Genomic DNA, 12,570 nt, shown 5'->3' on the forward strand with positions numbered 1-12,570 from the left:
TACTTATGCTTTGGGTTCATCCTTGGAAGTAAATCTCCTCCAACCACTAAGTTTGTCAGTTACAATCCTTGAAGATTAATACACATCTCGTTGTTTTCTGAGAAGGTAATAAACTTGTAACCAATAAAAAAAAAATCTTTGTACTGGAACAACAACAACAACAACAACAACAACAACAAACAGTACATGTTGGACTCAACTGGCATTTGGTTCCCGTAGGGCGTTCCATAAATTTTAGCAATCTCATGGCGCAGGGTTGGGGAGACTGAAATGGCTGACTCTCACACTCTTTGCATGAACAAATGCAGCCTGGTAAGAGGAGGGGGTGGGTAACTGTCCTCAACAGGGCTTCTAAGGGCCAGGCACTGTCACAATAGCTTTGTATATAAATCTGTCTGTTTAATCCTCACACGATCCTCTGATGCTAATATCACCCCCACTTTACAGATGGCGAAACTGAGGCACAGAGGAAGTGATCCAAGGTCACACAGCTAGCAAGCGGCAAGGGCGGGATTCAAACCCTGGCTCTTCACGACTTCACAGCCCCGTCTCTGGATCAGCACTCAGGTTCAACAGCTGGTTAGTGGCGAAGTCAGACCAGGAACCCAGCTTCCAATTTCTGCTCTGTCTTCGCACTCAAGACCGTGAGATGAGCGCACCGAGACAGGGACGGGCAGCGGCACCGGGCTCGGATCCTGCCTCTGTGGCTTCCTAGCTGTGCGCTGGGCTGTTTCATGGACACATCCTGGTTCTAAGTCACTTTGACAATGAGACAGTCCATCTTTCTGAGTTGCTCTGATGACGAATGAAAGCACCGTGGCGAGAGCACTTTTAATCAAGCAGATGCTCAACAAACATGCTCCCCTCCCCTTACACCGTGCATCCTAGTCCCTTCTCTGTTTCCGGCTTATTATGTTCAAGGGAAATAATCCTGGGAAACAACTGGAATTGAAGTTTGACACGACTTCAAATTAATCAGGGTTCTGTTTTGTGCCAATCCATGGAAAATGCACCGAGCAAAATGCATTTCTTCAAAAGACATTTTACTAATTGTGTTTTCTGGTCGATTTACTGCCAGCAAGAGAAACGTACAATTTGTAGATAGCTGAATATCTGATTTTAATTCCCAAGTCATCCATGACTTGCACATGATCGAGAAAATACAGTTAAACACTGGACTTTGTTGTTTCTTTGAAACTCAAAACAGTTTAATTTATTTATATAATTGTTTTAAGTGACACAACTTAACAGGACACAAAATCACAATGAACACAAGAAATACACCACACCTCAAATTACAAAACTACATGCCGTGATTTACAAAGTGGCTCCTAAAAAGATGTGTTCAAGTCCTAGCCTCCAGGACCTGAGGATGGGACTTTATTTGAAATAGGGTCACTGCAGATGTAATTAAGTTAAGGGTCTCAACCCCAAATCATCCTTGACTTAGTGTGGGTCCTCAATCCAATGACTGGTGTCCTTACACGGGAAAGGAGAGAGGAATTTGAGACACAGACACACAGGGGAGAAGGTGACTTGAAGATGGCGGCAGAGATCGGAGGGACGCGGCCACAAGCCACAGAACACCTGGAGCCACCGGGAGCTGGGAGGGGCGAGGAAGGGTCCTCCCCCAGAGCCTTCGTAGGGAGTCAGGCCCAGCTGGCACCCTGGTTTCAGTCTAGGGGTTCCAGAATTGTGAGAGAATAAAGCCCTACGAAATGAATACACTATATTTTTGCACAGAAAAAGAATCACATGGAGTGAAAATACTCTTTACTTGAAAGTGACCCTGCCTTTTCACCTTCCTGAAGCAGTGGGAGGAAGATTTACAGAATATTTCTAAGAACATAATCTAAACATACAATTCAATACATATGTTGATTCTATAAAATTATTTAAGAAAATGTATTTAAACCTATCATTTTTATTAAGAACAACAGACATTACTTCCCCCCTCCCCCCGATTTTCTAGTTTCCTTCTTTAGGGAAGAGTAAATAACTGACTTAGAAAAGAAAACATTTTGAACTCATTTGTTAATGGAGGAAAAAGACCCTGAGAAGAGCTTTAGTCATAGAAATCACAAGGGCAGCTTCCAAGTGCTGCTTTGGATGCGGTGTGGCCGCTCTGGGCTTCGATGCTTCGGGACGTGGGAGATGACAGCCCCACAGTGCTCCCTTCCCCTCCCCGTGCTCCCCCCAGGCACCCAGCCTCCCCCACGCTCCTCTCCCTCTCTGCGAACTCCCACCCCTGCACCTGTGCTGTGAAGCCTCCCGTCCTCACCTCCCCTTTCACCTCTTGTCTTACCAGCTTCCCCTCCACCTTCTGTTCTTCCCTGGCCTCTTTTTGAAAAGGCCCCACGTCCTCCACCTGTCCCTGCAACCACGAGGTGCTCTTAACGCCTCACCAGCTCAGCTCTCTTGGCGCCACGCCGCCCCAAGTCTCCATCAGCGGCTTGGAGGGACATGCAAACCCAGCGCTTCTCTCCACTCCTCATTCCCCGCAACCTCTTCCCAGCACCCATGAGCCTTCCTGCCGTCAGTGTCTGCCTTTGAACTACCTTTGCCTCCCTCCCGCCTCTGACTGCTCACTGGGCTTCCTCCATGGGGTCTGCTTCTTTTTCTGTCGTTCATATATCCTGCACGTACTCACGGAACACCTATTATGTGCCGGGCATGGAGACGAGGAAGAAAGACTCCTTTCCCCATGAAGCTCACACCCTGTGGGGAAGGCAAGCCGGAGGGAAGACATCAAAGTACATCTGGCCATCCCAAGTGCTAAAGAGAACAAGCAGAGACTGTTCCTGGGGAGCCTCTGACGAGGAGGTGACATCTGAGGAAGACCTATCCTGGCTGGCACGAGGAGAGGAGGCTGGGGCAGGGGCGGGGACCGACTGACGGAGGCCAGTTAGGGCGCTCAGGGTGTCATGGGTGAGTCACTGCAACGCAGACGGTAATGAACGCCTTGAGCCTGGATGAGCTCACCGGGAAATGCATGAAGCTGGACAGAGAAGCGGTCCAAGGGCTGGGCCTGGGGCGCCCCTACACTCTTGGGGGTCATACTAACTTCTTGATACACTGCCTTCTGGGACTACAGGTGGACGAGGGTGATGATATAATTTGTTGTCAAAACTGGGACACCTCTGAGACAGATATGGGGTGATGTAAACAATCGCATTGGGGAAAACAGGCATTGCGTTGTCCGGGGCATATGAGGAAGGATGATTGCTTGATTCCATATACAAAGGCCTCCTGACTTTGTACTGCCAATCCAGAACTCCCTGTCTTCCAGAATTGGCTACCTGGGCCTTGTTGATTCTCCCTTCAGACGTCTATGGGACATTTCACACTTAATGACCAAACTGTGACTGCGAAATTGCCTCCAGAACCGTGCCCCTCACCATCTTCAGCATCTCGGTGAGTGACATCTCCAATCTGACAGCAGCCTGGACCCAAAGCCTACGCTGAGATGCCAACAAAGGATGCCTTCAAAATACACCTGTATCCTGACCACGCCCCACCGCCATCCCTGCACCACACTGGCCCACGCCACCATCCTCTCTACCCCAGATTTCTGCACCGGCCTCCCTAACAGCAGGCCTCCCTGCTTTGAATCTTCCCCCTTGAGTCTACTTGCAAGAAGGCAGCCAGAGTGAGCTCCCCGGAGCTAAGTCAGTCCTGCCGCTCTGGTGCTCACTGCCTCTGGTGCCTCCTCACTCGAGGAAGAGCCCAACATAGTCACTTTAAAGTCTGGTGTCTTCGATTACGTAACCTGTTTCTGCTTTCTCCTCCCCCTCTTCCCTGTAAGCAGCCTTCCTTGCAGATTGCAGACACTTACAGTCCAGCATTGCCTTACTGCAAATGGAAAGGGACACAGGCCAGCAGTGTTCATATCAATCTACCAAAAGCTGACCCATATCGTGGGTGGGAAAACGGACGTCCCATAGTGCTCTCGGGCTGCCATCACAAAGGACCACAGACTCCGTGACTTAGACAGCAGACATAATTGGTCACAGTTCTGCAGGCTGGAAAGTTCAAGGTCGGGGTTCCAGCGTGACTGGGTTCTAGCAAGAGCTCTCTTCCTGGCTGGCAGATGGCTGCCTTCCTGCTCCCTGTATCCTCACAGAGTGAGGCACAGAGAGAGAGAGAGAGAGCTCTGGTATCTCTTCCTCTTTTCCAACCCACCAGGGACCTACCCTTATGAACTTATTTAACTGAATCACCTCTTCAAAAGCTCTGTCTCCAGATGCAGTCACATGGGGGTCAGGGCTTCAACATCTGCTTTTTGGGGAGACACAATTCATCCCCAGCAACAAGGTGAGGTGTCCACTTGCACGGTTCTCTCCCACACGCCGCTATAATTATTAAATGCTTTCAGCTGTGCCCCTGGGCCTCTTCCTTCCTCCAGTTTTCCTCTGAAGGTCTCATTCTGCCCCAGACCTAGAAGAGTCTATTACCCCCCTTCTGGAGCCCCTCAGCCCCCTTCCCTGTGTGTCTTCACCTCCCAGGACACAACAGCAAGCAAGCAGGGAAGGGATGCAGACGTCAGTGGCTGGGGAAAGGCTCACTCCTGACCCAGGTGGGAGCAGCTGCAACAGCTCGGCACTGCCGAGGAGTGGTGGCAAAGAAGCAGCGAGAAAAAGATGGACCCCCGCCGCCAAAATCAGGACTTACCTCCAATGAAGTAGTACATAACATGTTTACCACGTGTGAATTCCTCAAGATAAATCAGAATTAATAAACATGTAGCTAGTTGACTGCAAAAAACACTGTATCGAGCACTTTATCTTTTTAGCCTTTCAACAGCAGCTCTGTGCTCCTTGCAGCAAGCATTTCCTTCACCTTTCAGAAACGATAACACGAGGCCAGTGAATTCCCGAGGACCTAAGTTCAGTGAGTGAAAGGGAAGGTCATGTATGTTTACACTGCTGACTGAAAGACGTTCCAGTAAACCACGTTTTAGGAGAAGTTCACGAAATCCATCAGCTTTTGTAAAATGCTCCTTTGACTGACTGACATCACCCCGTAAACAGTGTTAGTGCTACTGAAATCAGACAGTCCTAGGAAACAGTATTCCATGAAGCAACAGGAAACTAATGGCCCAATAGCAAAACCTTGAAGGATTGTACGGAATAAAGTCAATGCTTGGAGACCGAATCTGGTCTCTTGTTGTGTGTATGAGTCTGCAAGGGCCAGCATAACAAAAGAGCCCAGACTGGGCAGCTTAAACAAGACGCATCTGTCTTCTCACAGTTCTGGGCGCTGGAAGTCCAGCCAACACCAAGTTGTCAGCAGATCTGGTTTCCTCTTATTTCTTTGTCTAAATTTGAGGTAGCATTGGTTTATTACATTATAATTTGACTTCTGAATACACTCCAGTGTGCTCATCACCAAAACAATAGGGGCCACTTCACGAATTTGCAGGTCATCCGTGCCCAGGGGCCGGGCTAACCGTCTCTGTATCCGTCCAATTTTAGCGCACGTGCTGCTGAAGCGAGCACAGGGCTGGTCTCTTCTGAGGCCTCTCTCCTTGGCTTGTAGATGGATGTCTCTTCTCCCTGCATCCTTGCATGGTCTTTCTTCCCAGCATGAGTCTTGTGTTCAAATTGCCTCTTCTTCCAAGGACACGAGTCCTACTGGATTAGAACCCGCCCTGAAGTCCTTATTCAGCCACTTCTCAATGACCCTATGTCTATATGTAGTCACACTCTGAAGTCCTGGGGGCAAAGTCTTCAAAACATGAATTTTGGGGGACACAATTCAGGCCATGACAAGCGCCTAACTTACTACTCCAAAACTTAGTAGCTTAAGACACCAGTCCTTTATTTTGCTCACTGATTTGAGCAGGGCTCAGCAGGGACAGCACATCTCTGCTCCAGGCTGTGTCATGTGGGGAGCCTCAGCTGGGGCTGGAGAGCCCTCTCTCCAGACGGTCCATTCCCACGGCTGGCGAGCTGGCATGTGTGTGTGGGAATTAGGGGATAGCGATCTCAGGCCCATCAGCATCAGAAGTCAGCATTCTTGGGGGTCAAGCCTCTTGCCTTGTGTTTCTAACCTTTCTACCCCAACACCCAGGAGGGTGACTGGCATGAAGCAGATGCTAAACAAATACTGATTCTTACATTTTTGCTTCTTAATAGGCTTTATTTTTTAGAGTAGTTTTAGGTTCACTAGCAGAACTGAGTGGAAGGTACAGAGATTTCCTCTAGGCCCCCTGCCCCTACATCTGCATGGCATCCTCTGTTATCAACATCCCCACCAGAGTGGTACATTTGATACAAATGATGGGCCTATGCTGACACACCATGATCACCCAACGTCCACAGTTTACATCAGGGTTCACTCTTGGTGATGTACAATCTGTGGGTTTGGACAAACATACAGTGACGTGTACTCACCATCACAGTACCCTACTGTGTAGTTTCACTGCCCTAAAAATACTGATTTTTTAAATGAGCAAAGAAGGTACACTTACTAGGGAGACTCAAAAGGGTTGGGTACTGATGTACTACTGTCCCCTCTAGAAAGAATTCTCTGATTTTAGGGATGTTATGAGCCAAAGAATCATGTGTGCTTTCAAAGAGCACTCTTTTAAGAGCACCTTTTAAAAGGCAGTTCTAATAAGCTTCAAGCCCTCAACAGGATGAACGCTGCGGCTTTGGTTCATGGAGGACCAACGGCGACCACCTGCAATCAGCATTCACAGGTGCCTGCCCGCTTTGATGGTATGACTGTTGCGTCCCCTGTAGGTGCTAAGAATGAACGATGGTTTAGGTCACCCAGGTGGGTGTGATTTCATCTCTTTTTTGAATCAGTTCATTGTGATAAAAAGTAGGCTTTCATGAGTAAATTTAACACTTATAGAATAAGAAATCATGAGAAAATGCAATCCTTACAAACTATTACTTTTCAAAATGTTTAATTGCTATATGGATTGAACTACGACCTTAACTAACAATTAATCTCTCTGCTACTGTGCCACTCACGTTATAATATATCTTAGCCGGAGAACGTTTACTCACAGCTCAGGAGACCCAGGTTAAAACTCACTGCAATCCAGCACTTCTTTCTCCTCAGATCTTTTTAAGATGAAAGTAATAAATCAAGGCCCTGGAGCCAACCTAACAAGCTCGCCTGACTTAATCTTCAACTGCTGGTCTTAAAATCCTCCAAAATGCTGCTACCTTAACAATTGTTAATTTTTTTTCCTGCAGCCCTTATACTTTACCATATTTATGTGAGGAATTCTGAGTAATTTTTAACCAAATTGCTTAATCCATTATTGAACTTTTAGAAAAATCCTGTGATTTCAGTATGACACAGATATGGGTTTTGTTCCTCTCCTGTATTGGAATGGACATAGCTTGCCCATGCATAGTGTACAAATAAAGAAACCTTTGGTTTTGTCTATGGTATAAGGAGTGTTATTAACCTGAAGTGGCATATCAATTTCCCAGACACTGGAAACACAGGAGAAGAAAGAAAGAAAGAAGGGACTCAATAAATTTGAAATTCAAAATAAAGAGGTCATCTGAAAGACGTATGTCTTAAACCTGAGATTGACCTATGGGATAATATAAACTGTGCCAATCTACGTATAATAGGGGTCCCAGAAGGAGAAGAAAGAGAAAAGGGGATCAAATATGTATTTGAAGAAATCAGAAACTTCCCAAACCTAAAGAAGGAAACAGATATCCAGGTACAGGAAGCACAGAAGGTCCCAAACAAGATGAATCCAAATAGATCTACCCCAAGACATATTATAATTAAAATGGCCAAAGTTAAAGATAAAGAGAAGATTGTAAAGGCAACAAGAGAAAAACAAAGAGCTAGTTACAAGAGAACTCTCATAAGGCTATCAGCTCATTGCTCTGCAGAAACACTGCTAGCCAGAAGGGAGTGACAAGATATATTCAGAAGTCCTGAAAGAGAAAAGTTGCAACCTAGGACACTCTATCCAGTAAGACTATCATTTAGAATAGAGGTAGAAAGAATTTCTCATACAAGCAAAAACTAAAAGAACACAGCAATACCCTAAACCTTCGGATTTTCTAGAAAATAGAAAGTAAATTAAATCATACGTAATACATTCAGGATTGAGTTTTTTTTTTTTTTTTTTTTTTTTTTTTAATAAAATGAAGGGAAATTAACTCCTCAGAAGAAACTGTGCCAGCCATGCAATGCTGGCTCCAGACATCCATTCACCTCCTCTGATTATATGGAATTGTTTTTCTTGTTCAATATGCTTGTATTAAAGTTTTCAGAATGGAGGCTATTAGGAACCTTCACCATAAAACTATTCTTCTAACATGGAGGTGGTCAGTGTGCTGGCAGGTTCCCCCGCTGCAGAGCAGGGCATGCTGGGCCTGAGCTCCACTCTCCTTCCTGTGCGTAACGTCCTTCTGGTACACGCTGGGCATCCTGCAGCACATGGCTTACCCTTTGTATAATCTGATGGTGTATAGGGCCAGTGCAGAGCTGTTAGCACTGGGGTTCCAACTGCAGGGCAGTGGGCTGGTGGCTGCAGAGGTTACACTGGGGAGATCTCACTATTAACCTTCAGCCAGCAGGCACTGCTCTCAGCTGGAACTCTGCCTCTCTCCCCGACTCAACTGCGAATTGAGGTGGGTGACAGCACAAACTAGAAGCTTGCTTCTTCTGTGTCACAAACGTCTACGGCCTGATGAAGACCCTGTCCTTGATTAAACTTTATTCAGCCTCCTCCGAGCCCTCTTCTCAACCAGGCCTTGAATTTGGCCCCTGCTCTTAGTGAGTCTAGCTTGGGCAAGAATCCTGCTAAGTCAGTGTGGAGAGAACCCCTAACCTTGAAAACGGATCACTCTTGATATCTGATCCTCATCCCCAACCACCCCGCAGGTGACACCTGATCACGCTGGCCGCCTTCAGCAAGAATCCCGTCAAGCCGATTTAGTGAGAAGACTCCTCCCACCCCTAGAGGACCCCTCTTGGTAATTTCCCACCCACTGACCCCCTCGCTCTGCTCCTTGGCTACAAATACCGCTATTCCTTGTAATCAGAATGGTGCTCAGTTCTGTACTGGGGTCTCCTTTCCCCTACTGCAATAATTCCTGAGTAAGATCTGTTTTTGCCACTTTAACTGCCATCCATCTCTGGTTCTCTTTGACAGGCCCCAGTCTAAAAGCGTTCCTGAACAAGAACAGAGGAAGACCAAAGCTTAGAGGTATACCTGACATCTGATTCTTACTACATTGTTACCATGTGCTAATTAACACATCCTCCCTCGCCCCCCACCATATGTCCATCCTTCCTGTGCCCACCCACTGAATTAGGCAGGAATGCCTTCTATTTGGTGAGCAGTTCTGCAGTTACAGGCTTCACATATCTGTATCCTCTGAACTTCACAACATTCCTTTGAAAAAGGACTTAACTATTCTCACTAGTATTTCCTTTTGCGTTTAATGCATGTGACAGAAGAAAAAAATTAAATTGGGCCTAAAAACACTGAGGTATAAAGTGACAGTTGGTACGTATAGATTAAACCAGAAGATATTATTTTAGAATTAGTTTGTAATGATTAGAATTAGAAAGCCACATAATACGTAATAATTTTTTTAGTCTATGATTCTGTTATCAAATAAAACCTATATTGTTTCTAATGTTCCTCTCATATGTTTTTTCCTTTGCAATGTATTCTTATGAGTGCCATTATTATTTAATTTTGGGGTGACTTGCACTGGCCATCCACAAATTTTGGAAAACATTGGAAATATTAGTACAATTAAGAACTTCGGGAAATATTGAAAGGTAGGGATTGAGAGCATTAGGGAAGAACACAGCTTACACCCTCTGTGCACTGTAAGCTCACAACCACTTTGGGTTTCGAAAGACAGTTTTTGAAGTGGAGTCACTGGTCTGATGGCCAGAGTCCATTCACTGTAAGAAGGGCTCTGACACAGAAAAAGGCTCTCAGAATTCTAAACAAAACCTTGGCTTTGCAAATCAAACACAAGCCTGATTTAGAGAAGGTACCAAAAGCCACAGAACTTGGAGGAATACAGGTTAACAACAGGCCAGGAGGAGACCAGAACTCTTTCTGGACCAGGCAGAAGAGTTCTAGAAAAGACTAGAGGAGGATACAAGAGGATATGGATGCAAGTGTGAGATGTTAGTCCACATTTTCTGCCCCTTACATTTAGGGACCCAAAAGGAGAGGAATTTTCCCCTCTGCTCTCCAGAGAGTAGTAGACAGGTGGCCATTCTGCAAGGACCAGGCGTGACAGCAGCAGAACTGGTACCTCTGTGCAGAGAGGGCCTGAGATAAAGCCCCGTCCTCCTGCTCCATCCTTCTCCTCCCCTCCCTTCCCAGCCTGAGTCCTCAGTAGCTCCTCCCAGCCCTGGGGTCTTTCCTACTGGCCACAGGAATGAAGAAGGCAGCTGGGAACTGAAAGCCAGGGTACATTTCTGGGAGTGGGGTGAGGTGGGGGGTACCTGCACAAATGTGTTAAACACAACATGATTTTTAAAATCTTTAAGAATACACACCATGATATAATTGTTAATATGGTAGCACAGGTGGAAATAGATAAATAATGATGCCACACCATAAAGGTAGAGGTAATATTACAAATCAGAGGGGCAAAGATGCTGAAAAATAAGGGCTTTTCTAAAAATTGATATTGATATAAAAATGAAATAAAATTAGATCCCTACTTCACACCATACACAAGTTCAAGACACATTGGACAACAAATCTGAAGGGTTAAATCTTGAATATTTTAATAAGAAAATAAAGGAGAATTTATTATGAACTTAGCAAAAGGGAGGATTTCTTAAACAGACATATGAAGAACAAAATTTGAATAGATTAAAATTTTAAAGCCAAAAAACCCCATTAAGGTAAGACACATGTCACAGATTGGGAGAATACATTAGAATCTAGAGAACATCACGAATGTATAAATATCTCCTACTTGTATTAATAATGGCTTTCATTTACTGAACCAAGCACATTTAGGTACTGTGCGTGTAGTAATTTGCTAAGAACTCCCAACAACTCTAACAAGGTCGATAACTGTATTAGTCTCATTTTAAAGGTTAAAACAAACTATAGATAATCAAGGTCAAATTTGTAGAAGATTGCACAACTAGAGAAGTGGGATCTGCACCCAGGTAGCCTGGTTGCAGCACCATCACTCCCAGTCCAATAGTAAAGCAGTAAAGGGTATGAATAGGCAATTCTCAGACAACTAACAATTCTGAACATGATAAACTTCAGGGATAACCGGGGAAATGCAAACTGAAACAACAAACCCATCAAACTGTCCCCGATTTAAAAGAATGATAACAGCAAGAGTTGGCACCTATGGGATGAAACAGGAACTGTCCTTAACTGATAGTAAGAATATCAACTGCCACAACCATTTCAGACAACAAATAAAGGAAGCTCTTATATCTGAAGATGCACATCCTTCTGGTCCAACAATTTCAATGCCCCACATCTGTCCAAGGACACACATACAAGAATGCTATTTACTTGCTAAACGTTCACCAAGAAGAGTGTGGAAACCATGTAACTACTTTCAGAGAACAGATAAATACATTGTGGTCTATGCATGTAAGGAACACTTTACAAAGCAGAAAAATGCATGAAATATGTGTATATACATCCATGTGGACAAATCTCAACAACGTTGAGTCAAAAAAGCAAGTTTTAGGTGGATCTGCATCTATACCCATATCTATATCTCTGCAGTATGAGGTTATTATAATTAATGTTATATGTCAAAGAGGTACTCAGATATTTGGTTGAACACTATCCCAGATGTTTCTGTGAAAGTATTTTTGAGATGAGATTAACATTTAAATCAGAAGACTTGGAGCAAAGCAGACTGCTCTCTGTAATGTGGGTGGGCCTCACCAAATCAGTCGAAGGCATGAATAGAAAAAGACTGACTTTCCAGGAAGGAGAGGGAATTCTGCCAGCAGACTCCCTTCGGATTCAAACCACAACTCTTCCCTGGGTCTCTAGCCTGATGACGTACCCTGCAGACTTTGGCCTTGCTCACACTTCACAATAGTATGAACCAATTCCTGAAATATATCTCTCCCTTTATCTATACACCCTGTTGGTTCTGTTTCTTCGGAGAGGCCTGACTCACAGATATGCTGATAATGTAAATATTGCTAACACACAAGGCAGTTTATGGACACATAATATGTGAATAACATCCCCGGAGCTGTCCAAGGTGGCGTCCTACTTACTTTTCAGTGTAGTGAAGAGTGGGCCATACACAACCTTCCTGTCACTGCAGAAGATGGTTTAAAATTCACTTTAACATGCAAGAAGTGCTGGGGGACAGACAGACAATTCTGAGAGTTGCATTTCAACTGAGTTTCATTTTTCAGGAAAGTGAACAAGCCTCATTTTCTAGCATGAGAAGAAGACGACTTGATTTTCCTCAATTATCATTTAAATCACTGGACCAGCTCTAAAAACTCCACTGAAGTGTGATATCAGAATAAAAACTCCACATCAATCAGTTGATACAGTCAATGCAAATTACCCATTTTCCTAGGCTGTCGTTTTTATTT

At 44.9% G+C, this 12,570-nt stretch overlaps 1 protein-coding gene and 1 non-coding gene across 5 annotated transcripts in view; both read right to left on the reverse strand.

The window, feature by feature from the left end:
* CTNND2 (catenin delta 2) overlaps positions 1-12,570 on the reverse strand; it is an 886,119-nt gene that overhangs the window by 298,841 nt on the left and 574,708 nt on the right. The gene's annotated exons all lie outside the window — the stretch shown is intronic.
* On the reverse strand, positions 5,392-5,498 carry LOC116152435 (U6 spliceosomal RNA). The gene has a single exon (XR_004136066.1). It is a non-coding gene; the product is annotated as a U6 spliceosomal RNA (small nuclear RNA).

This window comes from Camelus dromedarius, chromosome 3, assembly GCF_036321535.1.
Source record: "Camelus dromedarius isolate mCamDro1 chromosome 3, mCamDro1.pat, whole genome shotgun sequence".
Classification (NCBI taxonomy): Eukaryota; Metazoa; Chordata; class Mammalia; order Artiodactyla; family Camelidae; genus Camelus; species Camelus dromedarius.